This window comes from Manis pentadactyla, chromosome 10, assembly GCF_030020395.1.
Source record: "Manis pentadactyla isolate mManPen7 chromosome 10, mManPen7.hap1, whole genome shotgun sequence".
NCBI lineage: Eukaryota > Metazoa > Chordata > Mammalia > Pholidota > Manidae > Manis > Manis pentadactyla.
In genome coordinates this window covers 115504828-115524699 of record NC_080028.1, presented here as the reverse complement: position 1 = coordinate 115524699, position 19872 = coordinate 115504828, and positions in this window count along the sequence as shown.

Genomic DNA, 19872 nt, shown 5'->3' with positions numbered 1-19872 from the left:
AACGACAATAAAATTCTGTATAGGGGAGTCAGTGCTCAATGCACAATCATTAATCCACCCCAAGCCTAATTTTCGTCAGTCTCCAATCTTCTGAGGCATAACAAACAAGTTCTTACATGGAGAACAAATTCTTACATAATGAATAAGTTACATAGTGAACAGTACAAGGGCAGTCATCACAGAAACTTTCGGTTTTGCTCATGCATTATGAACTCTAAACAGTCAGTTCAAATATGAATACTCATTTGGTTTTTATACTTGATTTATATGTGGATACCACATTTCTCTCTTTATTATTATTATTTTTAATAAAATGCTGAAGTGGTAGGTAGATGCAAGATAAAGGTAGAAAACATAGTTTAGTGTTGTAAGAGAGCAAATGTAGATGATCAGGTATGTGCCTGTAGACTATGTGTTAATCCAAGCTAGACCAGGGCAATAAAACATCCACATATGCAGAAAATTTCTTTCAGAACAGGGGGGGTGAGGTTCTAAGCCTCACCTCTGTTGATCCCCAATTTCTCACCTGATGACCCCCCTGCGACTGTGCCTGTCTTAGGTTGTCCCTCCCTTGAGGAATCTTACCCGTCTCTGGCTAACCAGTCATCTTCCGGGGCCATACAGGGAAATGTGAAGTTGGTAAGTGAGAGGGAAGCCTTATTGTTTGAAAAGGATAGCTTTTTACTTCTTTGCATATTTATGCCCTGTAGCTTCTATGCCCAGCATTTGTCTTGAGGTATCTTTACCACTTAGAGGAGTTATGATACTCGGTAAATTTGATATGAGGCATGAATTCTATTTAAGGGTTGTAATTAGGAAGGAAGAAGAAAAGCTATAGAAGTAGCAAGCGGAAGAAAACATGGGAAGATTGATTATTTCTTTGACATATCTTCCTGTAGAGTAACAGAAGTATGTATAGGTTTTAAACTACTAATTAAATTGCGTACACACATTAACATAATAGGAATAAAGCTACATAACCAAAGCAGACCTACAATTACCAGCCATCTCCAGTGAAACCAAGAAAACCAGTTAGGCACCCTAGGCATTTGTGAAAACTTATCAATGATATGATGGATATTGTCTAACTGAATTTGAATAGTTTGAGAAAAACCAGACAAATTAAAACAACACATTCCTGGGAACTGTTCACATCCCATAGTTCTTTTAACAGTAGATTGTCTATAGTAGCAAGATATTGGAGCACTGCAACTTGCACTTCTCCTAATTCTTGGTTGAGTTCTGACAGTATAGATCCAGTCAAATTTGTTGTTTTACTGTATGCACAGGCCAGCTTAGATATCTCCTTCCTCATTCCCATGGCAAGTCCAGGAACTGGTGGAATGAGCGCATCTACAGCTGTAGCAGTGCGTGGATCTTTGTTGGGGTTTTTTGATGATCATCTTCTGGCATGAGTATTCCAGAGAGTGCAGATGTTGGAAGTTCTTTTTCATATCGTATCTTAGTTCATTTTCGGGGTAGCCCAATTAGGCTTTGATCCTCTGTTAGTCCATTGTTGAGTTCTGTGATTCTGGTGCTGTTTTGTTCCTTCAGTTTTTCCTTTGTTCTTATATTCCACAGATAAGTGAAATCATTTGGTATTTCTCTTTCTCCGCTTGGCTTGTTTCACTGAGCATAATACCCTCCAGCTCCATCCATGTTGCTGCAAATGATTGGATTTGCCCTTTTCTTATGGCTGAGTAGTATTCCATTGTGTATATGTACCACTTCTTCTTTATCCATTCATCTATTGATGGACATTTAGGTTGCTTTCAATTCTTGGCTATTGTAAATAGTGCTGCAATAAACATAGGGGTGCATCTGTCTTTCTCAAACTTGATTGCTGCGTTCTTAGGGTAAATTCCTAGGAGTGGAATTCCTGGGTCAAATGGTAAGTCTGTTTTGAGCATTTTGATATACCTCCATACTGCTTTCCACAATGGTTGAACTAACTTACATTCCCACCAGCAGTGTAGGAGGGTTCCCCTTTCTCCACAGCCTCGCCAACATTTGTTGTTGTTTGTCTTTTCCATGGCAGCCATCCTTACTGGTGTGAGGTGATACCTCATTGTAGTTTTAATTTGCATTTCTCTGATAATTAGCGATGTGGAGCATCTTTTCATGTGTCTGTTGGCCATCTGTATTTCTTTTTTGGAGAACTGTCTGTTCAGTTCCTCTGCCCATTTTTTAATTGGGTTATTTGTTTTTTGTTTGTTGAGGCGTGTGAGCTCCTTATATATTCTGGACGTCAAGCCTTTATCGGATGTGTCATTTTCAAATATATTCTCCCATACTGTAGGGATCCTTCTTGTTCTATTGATGGTGTCTTTTGCTGTACAGAAGCTTTTCAGCTTAATATAGTCCCACTTACTCATTTTTGCTGTTGTTTTCCTTGCCCGGGGAGATATGTTCAAGAAGAGGTTACTCATGTTTATGTCTAAGAGGTTTTCGCCTATATTTTCTTCCAAGAGTTTAATGGTTTCATGGCTTACATTCAGGTCCTTGAACCATTTTGAGTTTACTTTTGTATATGGGGTTAGACAATGGTCCAGTTTCATTCTCCTACATGTAGCTGTCCAGTTTTGCCAGCACCACCTGTTGAAGAGACTGTCATTTCGCCATTGTATGTCCATGGCTCCTTTATCAAATATTAATTGACCATATATGTCTGGGTTAATGTCTGGATTCTCTAGTCTGTTCCATTGGTCTGTGGCTCTGTTCTTGTGCCAGTACCAAATTGTCTTGATTACTATGGCTTTATAGTAGAGCTTGAAGTTGGGGAGTGAGATCCCCCCTACTTTATTCTTCTTTCTCAGGATTGCTTTGGCTATTCGGGGTCTTTGGTGTTTCCATATGAATTTTTGAATTATTTGTTCCAGTTAATTGAAGAATGTTTCTGGTAGTTTCATAGGGATTGCATCAAATCTGTACATTGCTTTGGGCAGGATGGCCATTTTAACGATATTAATTCTTCCTAGCCACGAGCATTGGATGAGTTTCCAACTGTTAGTGTCCCCTTTAATTTCTCTTAAGAGTGACTTGTAGTTTTCAGAGTATAAGTCTTTCACTTCTTTGGTTAGGTTTATTCCTAGGTATTTTATTTTTTTTGATGCAATTGTGAATGGAGTTGTTTTCCTGATTTCTCTTGCTGTTGGTTCATTGTTAGTATATAGGAAAGCCACAGATTACTGTGTGTTGATTTTGTGTCCTGCAACTTTGCTGTATTCCGATATCAGTTCTAGTAGTTTTGGGGTGGAGTCTTTAGGGTTTTTTATGTACAGTATCATGTCATCTGCAAATTGTGACAGTTTAACTTCCTCTTTACCAATCTGGATTCCTTGTATTTCTTTGTTTTGTCTGATTGCCATGGCTAGGACCTCCAGTACTATGTTAAATAACAGTGGAGAGAGTGGGCATCCCTGTCTAGTTCCCAATCTCAGCGGAAATGCTTTCAGCTTCTCGCTGTTCAATATAATGTTGGCTGTGGGTTTATCATAGATGGCCTTTATTATGTTGAGGTACTTGCCCTCTATTCCCATTTTGCTGAGAGTTTTTAACATGAATGGATGTTGAACTTTGTCAAATGCTTTTTCAGCATCTATGGAGATGATCATGTGGTTTTTGTCTTTCTTTTTGTTGATGTGGTGGATGATGTTGATGGACTTTCGAATGTTGTACCATCCTTGCATCCCTGGGATGAATCCCACTTGGTCATGGTGTATGATCCTTTTGATGTATTTTTGAATTCGGTTTGCTAATATTTTATTGAGTATTTTTGCATCTACGTTCATCAGGGATATTGGTCTGTAGTTTTCTTTTTTGGTGGGGTCTTTGCCTGGTTTTGGTATTAGGGTGATGTTAGCTTCATAGAATGAGTTTGGGAGTATCCCCTCCTCTTCTATTTTTTGGAAAACTTTAAGGAGAATGGGTATTATGTCTTCCCTGTATGTCTGATAAAATTCCGAGGTAAATCCATCTGGCCCGGGGGTTTTGTTCTTTGGTAGTTTTTGGATTACTGCTTCAATTTCATTGCTGGTAATTGGTCTGTTTAGATTTTCTGTTTCTTCCTGGGTCAATCTTGGAAGGTTATATTTTTCTAGGAAGTTGTCCATTTCTCCTAGGTTTCCCAGCTTGTTAGCATATAGGTTTTTGATAGTATTCTCCAATAATTCTTTGCATTTCCGTGGGGTCCGTCGTGATTTTTCCTTTCTCATTTCTGATACTGTTGATTTGTGTTGACTCTCTTTTCTTCTTAATAAGTCTGGCTAGAGGCTTATCTATTTTGTTTATTTTCTCGAAGAACCAGCTCTTGGTTTCATTGATTTTTGCTATTGTTTTATTCTTCTCAATTTTATTTATTTCTTCTCTGATCTTTATTATGTCCCTCCTTCTGCTGACCTTAGGCCTCATCTGTTCTTCTTTTTCCAATTTCGATAATTGTGACATTAGACCATTCATTTGGGATTGCTCTTCCTTTTTTAAATATGCTTGGATTGCTATATACTTTCCTCTTAAGACTGCTTTTGCTGTGTCCCACAGAAGTTGGGGCTTAGTGTTGTTGTTGTCATTTGTTTCCATATATTGCTGGATCTCCATTTTGATTTGGTCATTGATCCATTGATTATTAAGGAGCGTGTTGTTAAGCCTCCATGTGTTTGTGAGCCTCTTTGCTTTCTTTGTACAGTTTATTTCTAGTTTTATGCCTTTGTGGTCTGAATAGTTGGTTGGTAGGATTTCAATCTTTTGGAATTTTCTGAGGCTCTTTTTGTGGCCTAGTATGTGGTCTATTCTGGAGAATGTTCCATGTGCACTTGAGAAGAATGTATATCCCGCTGCTTTTGGATGTAGAGTTCTATAGATGTCTATTAGGTCCATCTGCTCTACTGTGTTGTTCAGTGCTTCCGTGTCCTTACTTATTTTCTGCCCAGTGGATCTATCCTTTGGGGTGAGTGGTGTGTTGAAGTCTCCTAGAATGAATGCATTGCAGTCTATATCCCCCTTTAGTTCTGTTAGTATTTGTTTCACATATGCTGGTGCTCCTGTGTTGGGTGCATATATATTTAGAATGGTTATATCCTCTTGTTTGACTGAGCCCTTTATCATTATGTAGTGTCCTTCTTTATCTCTTGTTACTTTCTTTGTTTTGAAGTCTATTTTGTCTGATATTAGTACTGCAACCCCTGCTTTCTTCTCACTGTTGTTTGCTTGAAATATGTTTTTCCATCCCTTGACTTTTAGTCTGTACATGTCTTTGGGTTTGAGGTGAGTTTCTTGTAAGCAGCATATAGATGGGTCTTGCTTTTTTATCCATTCTGTTACTCTGTGTCTTTTGATTGGTGCATTCAATCCATTAACATTTAGGGTGACTATTGAAAGATATGTACTTATTGCCATTGCAGGCTTTAAATTCGTGGTTACCAAAGGTTCAAGGTTAGCCTCTTTAGTATCTTACTGCCTAACTTAGCTCACTTATTGAGCTGTTATATACACTATCTGGAGATTCTTTTCTTCTCTCCCTTCTTGTTCCTCCTCCTCGATTCTTCATATGTTGGGTATTTTGTGCTGTGCTCTTTCTAGGAGTGCTCCCATCTAGAGCAGTCCCTGTAAGATGTTCTGTAGAGGTGGTTTGTGGAAAGCAAATTCCCTCAGCTTTTGTTTGTCTGTGAATTGTTTAATCCCACCGTCATATTTGAATGATAGTCGTGCTGGATACAGTATCCTTGGTTCAAGGCCCTTCTGTTTCATTGTATTAAATATATCATGCCATTCTCTTCTGGCCTGTAGGGTTTCTTTTGAGAAATCTGACGTTAGCCTGATGGGTTTCCCTTTATAGGTGACCTTTTTCTCTCTAGCTGCCTTTAACACTCTTTCCTTGTCCTTGATCTTTGCCATTTTAATTATTATGTGTCTTGGTGTTGCCCTTCTTGGATCCTTTCTGTTGGGGGTTCTGTGTATTTCCGTGGTCTGTTCGATTATTTCCTCCCCCAGTGTGGGGAAGTTTTCAGCAATTATTTCTTCTAAGATACTTTCCATCTCTTTTCCTCTCTCTTCTTCTTCTGGGACCCCTATAATACGGATATTGTTCCTTTTGGATTGGTCACACAGTTCTCTTAATATTGTTTCATTCCTGGAGATCCTTTTGTCTCTCTCTATGTCAGCTTCTATGCGTTCCTGTTCTCTGATTTCAATTCCATCAATGGCCTCTTGCATTCTATCCATTCTGCTTATAAACCCTTCCAGAGTTTGTTTCATTTCTGCGATCTCCTTTCTGGCATCTGTGATCTCCCTCCAGACTTCATCCCATTTCTCTTGCGTATTTCTCTGCATCTCTGTCAGCATGTTTATGATTCTTATTTTGAATTCTTTGTCAGGAAGACTGGTTAGGTCTGTCTCCTTCTCTGGTGTTGTCTCTGTGATCTTTGTCTGCCTGTAGCTTTGCCTTTTCATGGTGATAGGAATAGTCTGCAGAACTGGGACGAGTGATGGCTGGAAGTACTTCCTTTCTTGTTGGTTTGTGTCCCTCCTCTCCTGGAAGAACAGCGGCCTCTAGTGGCTTGTGTTGCGCAGCTGCGCGCAGACAGGGCTTCTGCTTCCTGCCCGGCTGCTATGGAGTTAATCTCCGCTGTTGCTGTGGGCGTGGCCTAGCTCGGGCAGCTACTCCAAAATGGTGGAGTCGCGTTGGAGCAGGAGCTGCTGGGAGGCTATTTATCTCCGTAAGGGGCCTCCCTGCTCCCTGCAGCCCAGCGGTTAGGTTGCCCAGAGATCCCGGATTCCCTACCTCTGGATTAAGTGACCCGCCGTGCCCCTTTAAGACTTCCAAAAAGCACCCGCCAAAACAAAACAACGCCCACCAAAAAAAAAAGAAAAAAATTTTTTTAATTAAAAAAAAAAAAAAAAGTTTTTAATTAAAAAAAAAGGTGGTCGTTCGTTTTTCTTTATTCTCCGGTTACAGCCTCAGGCCTCTGCTCACTGGTCGGTCTTTCTGCCCTGTTTCCCTAGTATTGGGGTCCCTATCCCTTTAAGACTTCCAAAAAGCGCAAAAAACAAAACAGCAAAAAAGCAAAAAAAAATGGTCGCGCGCTTTTCTTATGTCCTCTGTGGCCCAGCCTCCAGTGCCCACTCACTGTTCTTGCTGCCCTGTTTTCCTAGTATCGAGGGCCCTGCACTCTGGCCCGGATGGCGGGGGCTGGGTGTTCGGCAGCCCTGGGCTCCGTCTCCCTCCCGCTCTGCCTGCTCTTCTCCCTCCGGGAGCTGGGGGGAGGGGCGCTCGGCTCCCGCGGGGCCGGGGCTTGTATCTTACCCCCTTCGTGAGGCGCTGGGTTCTCTCAGGTGCGGATGTGGTCTGGATATTGTCCTGTGTCCTCTGGTCTTTATTCTAGGAAGGGTTGTCTTTGTTATATTTTCATATATATATGTTGTTTTGGGAGGAGATTTCCGCTGCTCTACTCACGTCGCCATCTTCCGCCCCCCCCTCTCAGTGGCTTTTTTTAAAGGTAAGAATATTTTCCCCAGAATCCTCCAGCATTTCTTCTGACATTTCATAGGACAGAATGGCCAAACCTTTCTTGGCACAAATCTCTAGCAAAGGGTAGTATCACACCACATGGCTAGATTATTCATTTTGGATAGAATGGTTGTTGGAGAGATAACTCTGGTGTACTACATGTTATAGCTCAGCACATACAGCATTCATTATTTCATTTATTCAATAAGAAATTCTTAGGTATCTATTATGTGTCACTAGAGATACAGTAGTGGACAATGCAGTCATTGGTTCTGTTTTCATGCAGCTAACAGTTTAGCTGGAAAGATAAACAGTTTCTTTAAATTTTGGAAATAATTGAATGCCTAAATTTTAAAAATATACTATTGGATCTGACAAAACATATGCCAAATCTATATGAGGAAAACTACAAAACTCTGATAAAAATAATTAAAAACTAAACAAATGGAGAGATAGTCTATGTTCATGTATAAAAGACTCAATATTGTCAAGATGTCAATTCTTTCCAATTTGATCTACATATTCAATGCAATTCCAATCAAAATCCCAAGAAGTTATTTTGTAGATATCAAAAAACTAATTCTAACGTTTATATAAAGATCTAGAATAGCCAAAACAATCTGAAAGAAGAATAAACTTGGAGGACTGACATTGCCTGACTCCAAGATTTATAAGAAATCTAGAGTAACCAAGACAGAATGGAATTGGTGAAAGAACAGACATTTAGATCAATGGAACAGAATAGAAATTCTAGGAGTAGACCCACATGACGTCAACTGATCTTTGATAAAGGAGCAAAGGCAATATAATGGGGCAAAGATAGTGCCTTCAACAAATGGTGCTGGAACAACCATATATCCATACACAAAATTAATTTAGACAAAGACCTTATATCATTTACAAACATTAACTCAAAATCATGGACTTAAATGTAAAATATAAAACTATAAAACTCCTAGGAGATGATGTAGGAGAAAATCTAGATGATCTTCGGTATGCTGATGATTTTAGATACAACATCAATGGCATGCTCCATGAAAGAAATACTTTATGAACTTAACTTCATTAATATTAAAAACTTCTGCTCTGCAAAACACATTGTCAAGAGAATGAGATGACAGGCCACATACTGGGAAAAATATTTGCAAAGACATACCTGATAAAGGATTGTTATCCAAAATATATAAAGAATTCTTAAACTCAACAATAAGAAAACAAGCAACCTGTCTAAAAAAATGGGTCAAAGATTTTAGTAGTCTCTTCACTAAAGAAGATAGATAGTAAATAAGCATTTTAAAATGCTTCACATCACATATCATCAGAGAAATTCCGACTAAAATGAGATACTACTACCTACCTATGAGAATAGCCAAAAATAAAAACACCTACTCAAAGAACTGGCAAGATTATGGAGCAATAGGAACTAGAATGCAAAATACCACTTTAGAAGACAGTTTGGCAGTTTATTAAAACACTGTTAAACATCTAACCATATGATCCAGCAATCATGCTCCTTGGTATTTAGGCAAATGGGTTGAAAACTATGTCCCACAAAAACCTATACACAGATTTTTATAGCATTGTTATTAATAACTGACAAAACTTGGAAGCAACCAAGATGTCTGTCAGTAGATGAATAGATAAATACACTGCAGTACATTTGGACAATGGAGTACTATTCAGTGCTAAAAAGAAATGAGTGATCAAGCCAAGAAGAGACATGAAGGAACTTTATATGTATATTTCTAAGTGAAAGAGGCCAACCTGGACAGACTATGTACTGTATGATTTCAACTCTATGACATTCTGGAAAAGGAAAAACTATAGGAACAGTATAAAGATTAGTACAAAAATCACTAATTCAAAAAGATACATGCAGTCCTATGCTTATCACTGAATTATTTACAATAACCAAGATATGGAAGCAACCTAAGTGCCCATTGATAGATGAATGGATAAAGATGGGGTACATATACAAAATGGAATATTAGTTTGCCATACAAAGGAATGAAATTTTGCTATTTATAACAACATGGACGGATCTAGAGGGTATTATGCTAAGTGAAGTAAGTCAGAGAAAGACAAATACCATATGATTTTATTTATACTGAACGTAGAATCTAAAAAACAAAGCAGTGAACAAACAAAACAGAAATAGACTCCAGTGCAGAGAACAGACTGGTAGTTGCCCTCAGGGAGAAGTGTAGGGGGATGGCTGAACTAGGTGAAGGGGATAAAGAGGTACAAACACCCAATTATAAAATAAATTAGTCACAGGGATGACAGTAGTTTGTAAGAAATATAGTTAATAATATTGTAATATCTTTGTACATTGACAGATGGCAACTACACTTATTGTGATGAGCATTTATTAATGTGTGTAATTGCCAGATCACTAAGTTGTATACTTGAAACCAATACAATACTGTATATCAACTATATTTAGATTAGTGTATGTATATATAAATGAGTGTTTCCAGGGGCTAGTGGGAAGGGAGGTATGAACAGTCAGAGCACAGATTTTTAAGGCAGTGAAACTATTTTCCTGTGTGATAGTATGGTAGATACATGTCATTAAACATCTATCAAAACACATAGAATGAACACCACCAAGAGTAAATCCCAATATGCACTGTGGACAGCAAAACAGGCAGGAGACTGTGGAAAGTATTTCAGGATGAGGTAGTTGTCATATTATAAAAAGCCTTGGAGGACATATTTAAAAATCTGGATACGATTCCAGAAGCAATGTGAAAAGACATTGAAGGGTTTTAAGCATAGGAGGGACAGGATAAAAATGTGTATTTTAAAACGGCCCATCTAGCTACAGTGCAAAGAAAGGATTGCATGGGTGGTAGGATCAGACATAGCCTAGTTAGGAAGCTATTGAAGTCATCCATGAAAGAGGTGTGTTAGCTTAGACTAAGGTCGGAGTCATGGAGATGGAGAGAAATAGGTTGATTTGAAGGCTGCTTAGAGAAATGGAAGAAGAGCGTTGGTAATGGACCAGGTGTAGAGGGTTGGGAAAATGAACAACAGGCATGATGCCCAAGTTTCTGACTTGAACAATTGGGTAGATTCCTAGGGAACCCGGAAGGAAGAGTGGATATGGGATATGCTGCCACTTTTGAATATGTTGAGTTTAACAATCCTATGAAAGGTCCAAAGGGAAATGTCAAGTAAATAATATCAAATCGGATACATTGTTTCAGAGCCTAAAAAAGGGGAAAATAGATGGGAGTTATGAGCCTGTAAGTCACTGACTAGAGATCGTGAGAGAAGTCATGAGAGAAAAAACGGGATAGACCTTCATTCTCTTAGTCACAGTGACCTAGGAGTCTCCAGTTCCACAGCACACAATGATAGGATGTTTATAAAAAATCACATTTTATATATAATTTATAATTATGACATATTCTTTTTTTTTTAATTTTTTAAGGTATTATTGATATACATTCTTATGAAGGTTTCACATGAAAAAACAATGTGGTTACAACATTTACCCATATTATCAAGTCCCCCCATACCCCGTTGCAGTCACTGCCCATCAGTGTAGTAAGATGCCACAGATTCACTATTTGCCTTCTCTGTGCTACACTGTTCTCCCCGTGATCCCCCACACCATGTGTACTAAATATAATACCCCTCAATCCCCTTCTCCCTCCTTCCCGACCCGCCCTCCCACACCCCTCCCCTTTGGTAACCACTAGGCCCTTCTTGGAGTCTCTGAGTCTGCTGCTATTTTGTTCCTTCAGTTTTGCTTCGTTGTTGTACTCCACAAATGAGGGAAATCATTTGGCACTTGTCTTTCTCTGCCTGGCTTATTTCACTGAGCATAATGTCCTCCAGCTAACTGTGGTATATTCTTGTGCTTAGGTAAGCCTTCTAGTAAAATGTTTCTAAATTTTATTTAGTTCATTGAGTCAAGGCTAAATCGTTATCCACAAAAACTTTTGTTATGATTTCCACTCTAGATATTTAATAAGATAGATTTTACCTGACGTGCAGGATGGACATTACTAGGCAAGCAAACCCCTTTCATAGAATTGTATGTTACATTTTATAGAAAATATAAAAATTTGGCAATTATTACATGCTTTAAAAATATTGACAATTAAATGTAGTACCTAACAATAAAATATCTGCCTGTATGAAATAGAGGTTCATAAACACAAAAAATGGATAGTTAAGGATTTTAGTCCCTATTTTTTTATTAATGTTTAATGCTTTGAAACATTTGATTTGACATGGGAAATGGGAAATGGGGAAATCTAGGATTTGGAATCAAAGAATTCTAGGTTTGACACGTGGCTTTGTTACTTAATAATTCTGACATTGAGTAATCCATTTCACTCCCCTGAACTTATATTTATATGACTATAAATTGATACCTATCACAAAGGACTATTATGAAACTTAGAAACCCAGTATAGTGCCTTGTACTTAATAGATACTTAATAAACGATAGCTACAATTTTCATTTATTTGCTTTTAAGATAGTTTAAGAGTAAATGATATATTTTCCACAATAACTTTCACAGTTTCCCTTAATATGCTCATGGTGTCTCTAAAGTCATACTTCCATTATCACCTTAATTAACCACAGAATCTCAGAACTGGAAGAAAACTTAAGTGTCTCATGCAGAATTATTTCTTCCAAAATAAAACTGTAGACAAATTTAATCTGAAAATTATGCTGTTTTTGTCCAAATATGTAAAATGAATACAAAACAGCTTTAGATAAGCATCAGTAAACAAGAAAGGATCATTAAAAAGTCAAGCAGTTATTTTAGGTCTTTAGAGTAGTTCCACATGAAAGATAATTTTTTGCTATTTTAAATAAAAAGGAATGCATAAATGGTATCAGCAATTGTGCTGAAATAATTTTTAAGCATTTTTTTCCAACAAATGTGGAATTTTATTTGAAAAGGAAACTGAAATATATTTCCACCCAAATCTCTTTCAACAGAGAAGTGTACCAAGGTCTTGAAAGTTAGGGGCTAAGATATAGGGGTGAAGCTTGAGGACTCTGGACCCAGATACTTGGGTTTAAGTCTAGACTCTACTCCTGCAGTTGTCTAGATTTTAGCAAGCTAGGTCACCCCTCTGAGGTTGCTTCCTCATTTCTAAAACATTAAATACCTAACTCATGGTGATTGGACACTGAACAAAATAATATATGTAAAGAACTTAGAGCAATATGACGCCGAAGTTTTTCATAAATATCAGCTACTGTTGTGATATTATTAGTTATTGTTATTATAAACAAAAATGAGAGACACTTCCTGTTATCATCACTCAGCATTTCCCCAAAGACTGGTTCTCAGAACTCTACCTGCATAGAATGGTAACAGGTATTATGTGAAAGAAAAATTCAAAATACAAAGAGATCCATAGATAATTATGGCAGGGAGACAGTTAAGCAAAGATAAACAGGTTTTCCTTTAGCAGAAATTCTAGGAACCGTTCATTAGTGACTACATGTTACTCTCTAAGAGGTAGAAATAGAATTCAACGACTCCCAGACTGATTTGATAGAGCAACCCTCCTTCCACCAGAGCATCACACAGGACAAATATCCAGTGAAACAGATTTTGAAAATACTATGGGGATCCCACAACATTTCAGACCCTGAAGCATATTATCTCCCACTGATAGGCAGAATAGTCTTAAACACATTTATTAAACAAATGATTTTAAGAAATATTAATCTTATTCTCAATTAACACACTAATGGATTAGTTCCTCTCTTTTCCTCTTATACCTATAGACCTTTTAAACTGCCCATTTTTCATTTCCCAAAAATGTAAAGTGGTAATTACTTGTACCCAAGACCTATGTCTTTTACTTCTGTTATCTCCCATAATTGAAGTCACACTTAAACGCAGTGCAAACTCTATATTTAGACAAAGTATAGGTTGATGTCAGAGAAAAACAGGAAGCACATATTTAAATGAAAGAAAAGAATGTTGGAGTTTAAAATTATGAAATAGAGTGTGTTGATATGTAGCTTTGAAGCTGTTTCTAGCCACTTTATTTTTTAAAGCCACACTTAGATCAGATTTGATAGAATATATTTGTTTCAAGCACTTCCCTTAAAAAGTCCAACTTCAAACAGTTTTTGTTTCAACACAGTGAAATGATAATAGAGAAAAGTGGTTCTATTGCTTAGTTTAGTGTAGGAAGGGAGGAAAAATGTTCTGTAGATGCTTAGATATATTTTCTAACTGAACTGTGATGCACCGACAGTTGACAGAGACAGTCCATTTAAAAAGTTAGGTTTAATCCCACTAGCATGTTCAAAGATGGTAGGAAACAAATAATGCAGCACAATAACAACTATAAAGGGAAAGTTGACCCAACTTGCCTTTTGTTGATTGTATAAAATAAGCTGGCTGATGAAATTATGGAGAAATAGCTCAGTTCCTTAGTTAATATCCAAAAATCAGACATTGCAACCAAACTACAAGTAAGAGATTGTTTTCCAATTTTTCCTTCTTATGATGATTAGGTCTCTTTCATCATTTTTGGAAAAATTTTCAGCCATTTCTCTCTTTAATTACAGATTCTCCAATTGCTTCTCTTACCATCTCTTGAAACTTGAATTCGTTGTACAGTGGAACGTCTCTCTCCATTAAATGTTGTGGTTGCATTTTCTCTAGTAGCTCCAGGCTTCTCTCCTGTTTACCACTTCTTCTAACCTTGTCTGATTGTTGTTTATTATGTCTTTACATTTTATTTCTAATATAAATCAGGGTATTTTTTTTTTGTATCCTAAAAGTTCCAGTTGGTTCTTTTTCAAATCAGACTTGTCAAATTGAACTATCAGAATTGATGGTTAAAAATATTCTCTTTCTACCCCAAGCAATAACGACTATGTATTTTTAATCTTAAAAATTTAGTAATAATTCAAATATATTTAATAGCAAAGATAAGTTTTTCTTCTTCATATCAATATCTATTTTTATGATAGTAAATACTTTAAGTTTTTAATGTGATCATTTCCATATCACCAGTTTTGATAGTCTGATTCCAGAGGTTGTTCTGTCTAATGACTCTCAGTGATAGTATTCCTTTCTCTGAATGTCTGGTGATTGTTGATGGTGAGCCCATATTCTTTGGAAATGTATCTGTGGAAATTCTTTGATTTTAAAGTACATCTTTCAGAGAGTGTTTGCTTTTCATCTGCCAGTTTCCTCTACTCACAACAAGACAAGGCAGGTAAATAACTCTTCTGCTTACTTCTGAAAAATATTTAGTTCCTCCACTGAGGGTGTCACTCTTGGAGTTGCCTGTCCATTTACAAGGTTGTCTCCATCAAGTGTCTGCCTTCTTTGAACCAGGATTTGTCTCCTGTATTTTGAATAAGTGCTCCTTTAAATCCACAGATTCCAGAAGGTGGGAAACTCCTCGGTTTCTCCAAGAAATAAGTAACAGGGAAAAGAGTGATATAATCCCCATGGACCATAGAAAATATAAAATGTTTTATTAATCAATAGTAATTTGAATCTTATTTGGATTCTAATTTAAACACACAAACAAAACAGAAAAGCCAGTCCATTTTGGGGAAATTTGAACCCTGCCTGGATGTTGTTAAGGAATTATGTTTATTTTTCAAGGGAGATAAGGCATTATAACTATATTTAAATGAAGAAGCCTTATCTTTTAGAATAAAAAAACCAAAATATTTACAGATGGAATAGTATAGTGTCTTGGATTTGCTTTCAAAGAATATGTGGGGGAGGGATAGTGGATAGAGGTATCAGTGAGATATAATGAGTCCTGAGTTGACAATTGTTCTTCCCTGATGATGGGCTGATGAGGTTCCTTAGACATTCCCTCACTTTTGTGTGTGCTGGAACATTTTTATTAAAAAAGGAAAGAAAAACAGAAAAGAAAGAAAGCCAGGCTATAAGCATCTAGGGGGTGGGTAATACCACCTAAATAAGCCAAATCTCAAAAACTGCTTTATGCCTTGTAGATTTATTTCCTCCTGTTTATGGCCTCTGAAGAATTTCTTTACTTTCAAACCAGGTCACCCATATGTTTGACAAAAATATTTCTTACACTGCATGCAGCCCTCCTGGGTCTTCTGTTCTGAGCAGCATCTCACTTACTGTCTGGTCTGCCAAACAAACGTCTCAAAAACAGGTCTTGACAGACTCCCTCTTCAGTGGTCCAATAGAATTTTAAGACACTGACCTGACACCTTCTCTCTCTCATGCTTCCTTCCATCAGTAACTGTGCCCTACAAATTCTATTTCCATGATCTCTCCTCATCTGCGCCCCTGAAACTTTCCATCTACACTGTCACCAGTCCATTTGGATGCACTGTCTTCCCCCTTTCACCCCTGCAAGCCTGCTCACCGGTGTGACCTTACTGCATCTGGGCCACCCTAATCCGTTTTTACACAGCAGCTTGAACCATCTTTCGATCAATGCAAATTGCATTATATCGGCCCCCTGCTTTAAAAATCTTACTATGCCTTATTTAATCCTAGATTGTTGGCATAATACTTCAGCTATGTTCCTGTCCTTGTGCTCTTCTAGCCAGCTTAAAATCAGTAATAGAAGCTCTAATTCTGGAATCTTCTGAGTCCTTAAACAGAAGCTGACTGTTGTGTAATGACAAAAGTCACCTGTATTTTTTTTATTTATTTACCTTTCCTGAAACAGTGCTTGAGAGTGTGTATTTTATACATACAGTGTCTAATATTACTCGCGAGCATCTTTGCACAAGAACAACAGTTTCTTGTAGATCTTTTCAATTATTTTTCTTGTTTGTTTCCACAGAAAATTTGGGCCCCCAGCTCAGGACGTATTTTTTCCTTCCTTCATGACACTGTGTAGAATCCTGAGGCTGTTTGCCATGACAAGAGGATTCCAACAGGGACTTGTCAGAGGCCACTGCATGCAGTTTGGTTGAGTATGAGATTGTGGGTGTGGATTTTGTCCTGACATAGCATTTCTGCTAAATTACTACCAGTAGTCTGTGGCTGGTCTAACTGTTCAGGATTATCAAGTCCTGAAATATACTCTCTATTTGATGTCTGGAGCACCCACAGAAAACACAGTATATACTTCCAACTCACTCTTTTCTTTTCAGATTCATTAACTGTCTCCAGTCATCTCTGTTATTTCCTTTCTCATCTCTCTGTTTCTTATTCTCTGTCTTAATTGTAGTTTTCTTTTTCAAAAGGGAAGGCGTTTCTTCCCTTCATGTTTCTCATTTGTGATTCCACACAGAGCAAGTCCTATGAGATCATATTTTCCAAGAATGACCTAAGGATGATTCCATGGTTAAACTGATTTGAACCAGGTAGTTCTGTCCCTTTTGTCTTCTTTTATGTGAGCTTCTGCAGATAATTCCTTCTGGAAAGCTCATATATTTTCCTGACATTACTGTTAAACCCCTTGATGATAAAATGAATATGTCTAATAATAAATAAATAATAATTAAAATTTATCTTTTCCTATAATTTTAACAGAAGTTATCTGATTTAAATAAGCATACGTGCATAGATTTCCTTGAATTTTAAGTACAATTTGTATCTTCCTTTTCTTAGTTTTATGAATAGCTGGCCTTTTAAAAATATTTGCGTAACACTTTTCTCATTTCAGAATTAGTTTGTGTAATACCTGCTAGACCAGTGATTATCAAACATTAGTGTATATATGATGAATCATCTGCAGATCTTGTTAAAATATAGATGCTAATTCAGTAAGTCCAAAGGACGTCTGAGATCCTGAATTTTTAACAAGCTCCTGGCAGACACTGATGCTATTAGCAGGCACTGTTCTTTGAATGGCACAGTGCTAGAAATAAAAACTACACGCGAGTGAAGACCCAACTTCCTTGTTCACCCTGATGTCTGTTTTATCTACTACAGTGTCTATTACATGCTTAGTTTTCAATAATATTTACTAAGAGGATAATGAACCCCCTGAATCATTCACATGGCACTGTGAGAGGTTCATGGCAGACACTACTGTGCCCATTTTATAGACATTGCAAATGGTAAAGTGATTTGCATAGTAACAGAAGGATGGTTTAGTCTGATAGCCTAGTTTCTATTAATGAAGGATAGTAACTGCTTCATTCCCCTTTGGTCACTTATTTTTCTCGAAGATGTGAGACGTTTCCATCTATTTTTGGTATCTGTACCTCTGCATTTGATTCCCAAGAGTTGCAGATGAAGTTGTCTAGGAATAAGCAAATTTATCTTTGATATACTTCTATATCTACTCATGCCCAAATGCCCTGGTAAAGTCAGCCTGCATTTCCCAGAGGCCAGTTGGGCCTGTTGCTCTTTGAATAGTAAAATTTGGAAATATCACTTAAGAAGAAAAATGTAAAAAATAGGATTCTTTTAGCATCACCATATCACTCCTCCTAAAAAAAAAAATCTACACAGTACAATATTTCAAGGACATAGTCACCTTGTTAAATTTGGCATTGCAAAGACGACGTAGTCAGGCAAGAACAAGAAGCTGTTCTGTCAAACACTGTGATTGATTTGGGGGCTGCTATTAGTACCTTCTGAAGTTGTGGGAGTAAATCATTTTCAAATGTTGGAAGCCAATTAACTGTAATGAAATATAGTTGAATAACAATTAGTAATTCTACTTCAAGGTATAGTAATGGATAGAAAATAAACTTTCCAAAGAAGCACATTTATTGTGCAATTCTTTAAAAAAAAAACACTTCAATTGTCAGGTCCCTTTGAGTCAAGGTGTTCTAAATCACATTTTAGCAGGAATTCTGACAGCTGGGAAAAATCCACCTGCTGAGTTATTATCTTTTAATTACCCAAGTGAAGAATAAAGTAGAAAGCATGACAAACTTGAATAGGAAAAAAGGATATAAAGTTAAGAAAAATATCATTCATGCATTTTAAGATTAACTTAATTCTCCCATGTACAAGAGAAGAAAACCACATTTGTTATTTACAAGTCTCCTTACCCCTTTTCCTTAACTCTAAAGAGAATAAATCTCAAGGAAATGCATGTGCCCTGTTGAGTAGAGTGGCACATAGAGATAATCTTGGAGAATGCATAGGAGACAGGAGGCAAGAAGAGAAATAAACCGTTGCCTGATTGTTCCAAGTATGAAAAGGAAGCATGACCTATGAGAGGAAGGGTGAGGCAGCCTGAAGATAGGAGTTGTGGAAAGGGACGTGACAGCTGCCAGACAGAAAGTAGAGGTAATTAAAGTGGATTTCAAGGAGGTTTTACAAGGTGGCAGGTCTTGTAAGCCTCTTTTCCATCCCATCTAGCGTTTCTCTATGTGAGCCATTCCAGCACATTCTATGAAGTCCAGCAGCAAGTGCTAGCTGCTGGAGAAAATAGCATTCCTCTCTGTTTGTGACAATCAAAATGTCTCTAGACATCACCAAACATCTTTGGGAGGCAAAAGCACCCTCACGCGAGAACACTAATCTGAAAACTTTGATAAAGGTCTCCGCGAGTTATCCGTGCTTTCGTGCTGGGTGGGTACACGTGTGTAATGTCATACTTCTCTTCAGTGCTCACTTTTGTTTGCTTCCTTGATGAGCAGCGGGGTCTCAGCGTAGCCCAGGAGAGGTTTCCAGGTGGGCCTGATTACATCCATGTTAACCCCTGAGGGTTTCTGTCTAGAACATGTGCCCTAAAATTCAGGTCCAGCTGCAACTTAGTTTGAATTATCAACTCAGCATTGAGTCAAACTGCATCCCTATATGACTGTGAAAGGCAAGTCGGTGGATACTGAAGTGACAGGAGGTGTGATGACTGACATCATCAAATTTATATAAGATTAAAAAGGCAGTATGGCCTAGTGGCTAAGAGCCTGGACTCTCCTCAGAGAGAATAGGATCGTAGAAAACCCCCCTCAACCACTCTCTCCTTTTTCGGCAGGCGAGAGAATTAAGGTAGTGTCCAAGATGGGCCATTTCTATTGAAAAGGTAGATAGACAGCATACTGGAAAACACTCTAGTGACATAATCCAAGAGAATCTCTATGAAATTCTAGGCTGGAAATTTCAGCTTAACCCAGTCTTTCCAGCCATGATGTATCTTAATAAATTATGCTATTTCCTGGGAAAGAAAGATCAAAGGAAAATCAAGTATAAGCAGATATGTGCTGGTAAATGTTTAACAGAGGCTGATTTCGTGGTGCGTATACTCTCACCAGGACCAATTTCAACACTGATGTTGTGTGGACATGTCACCAAAAGCGCGGCCGAAAGAGTCGCACACGATTGGGTCTCCTGAGTCACTAGGTTCAGGCTCCAGCACACCACAGGGGCTGCAGCATAAATGTCTGGGCTAGCTCAGCGCCTTGTTCTGCTTCACCTGCTCAAAACGGATACCCCAAAGACAGACTGTCT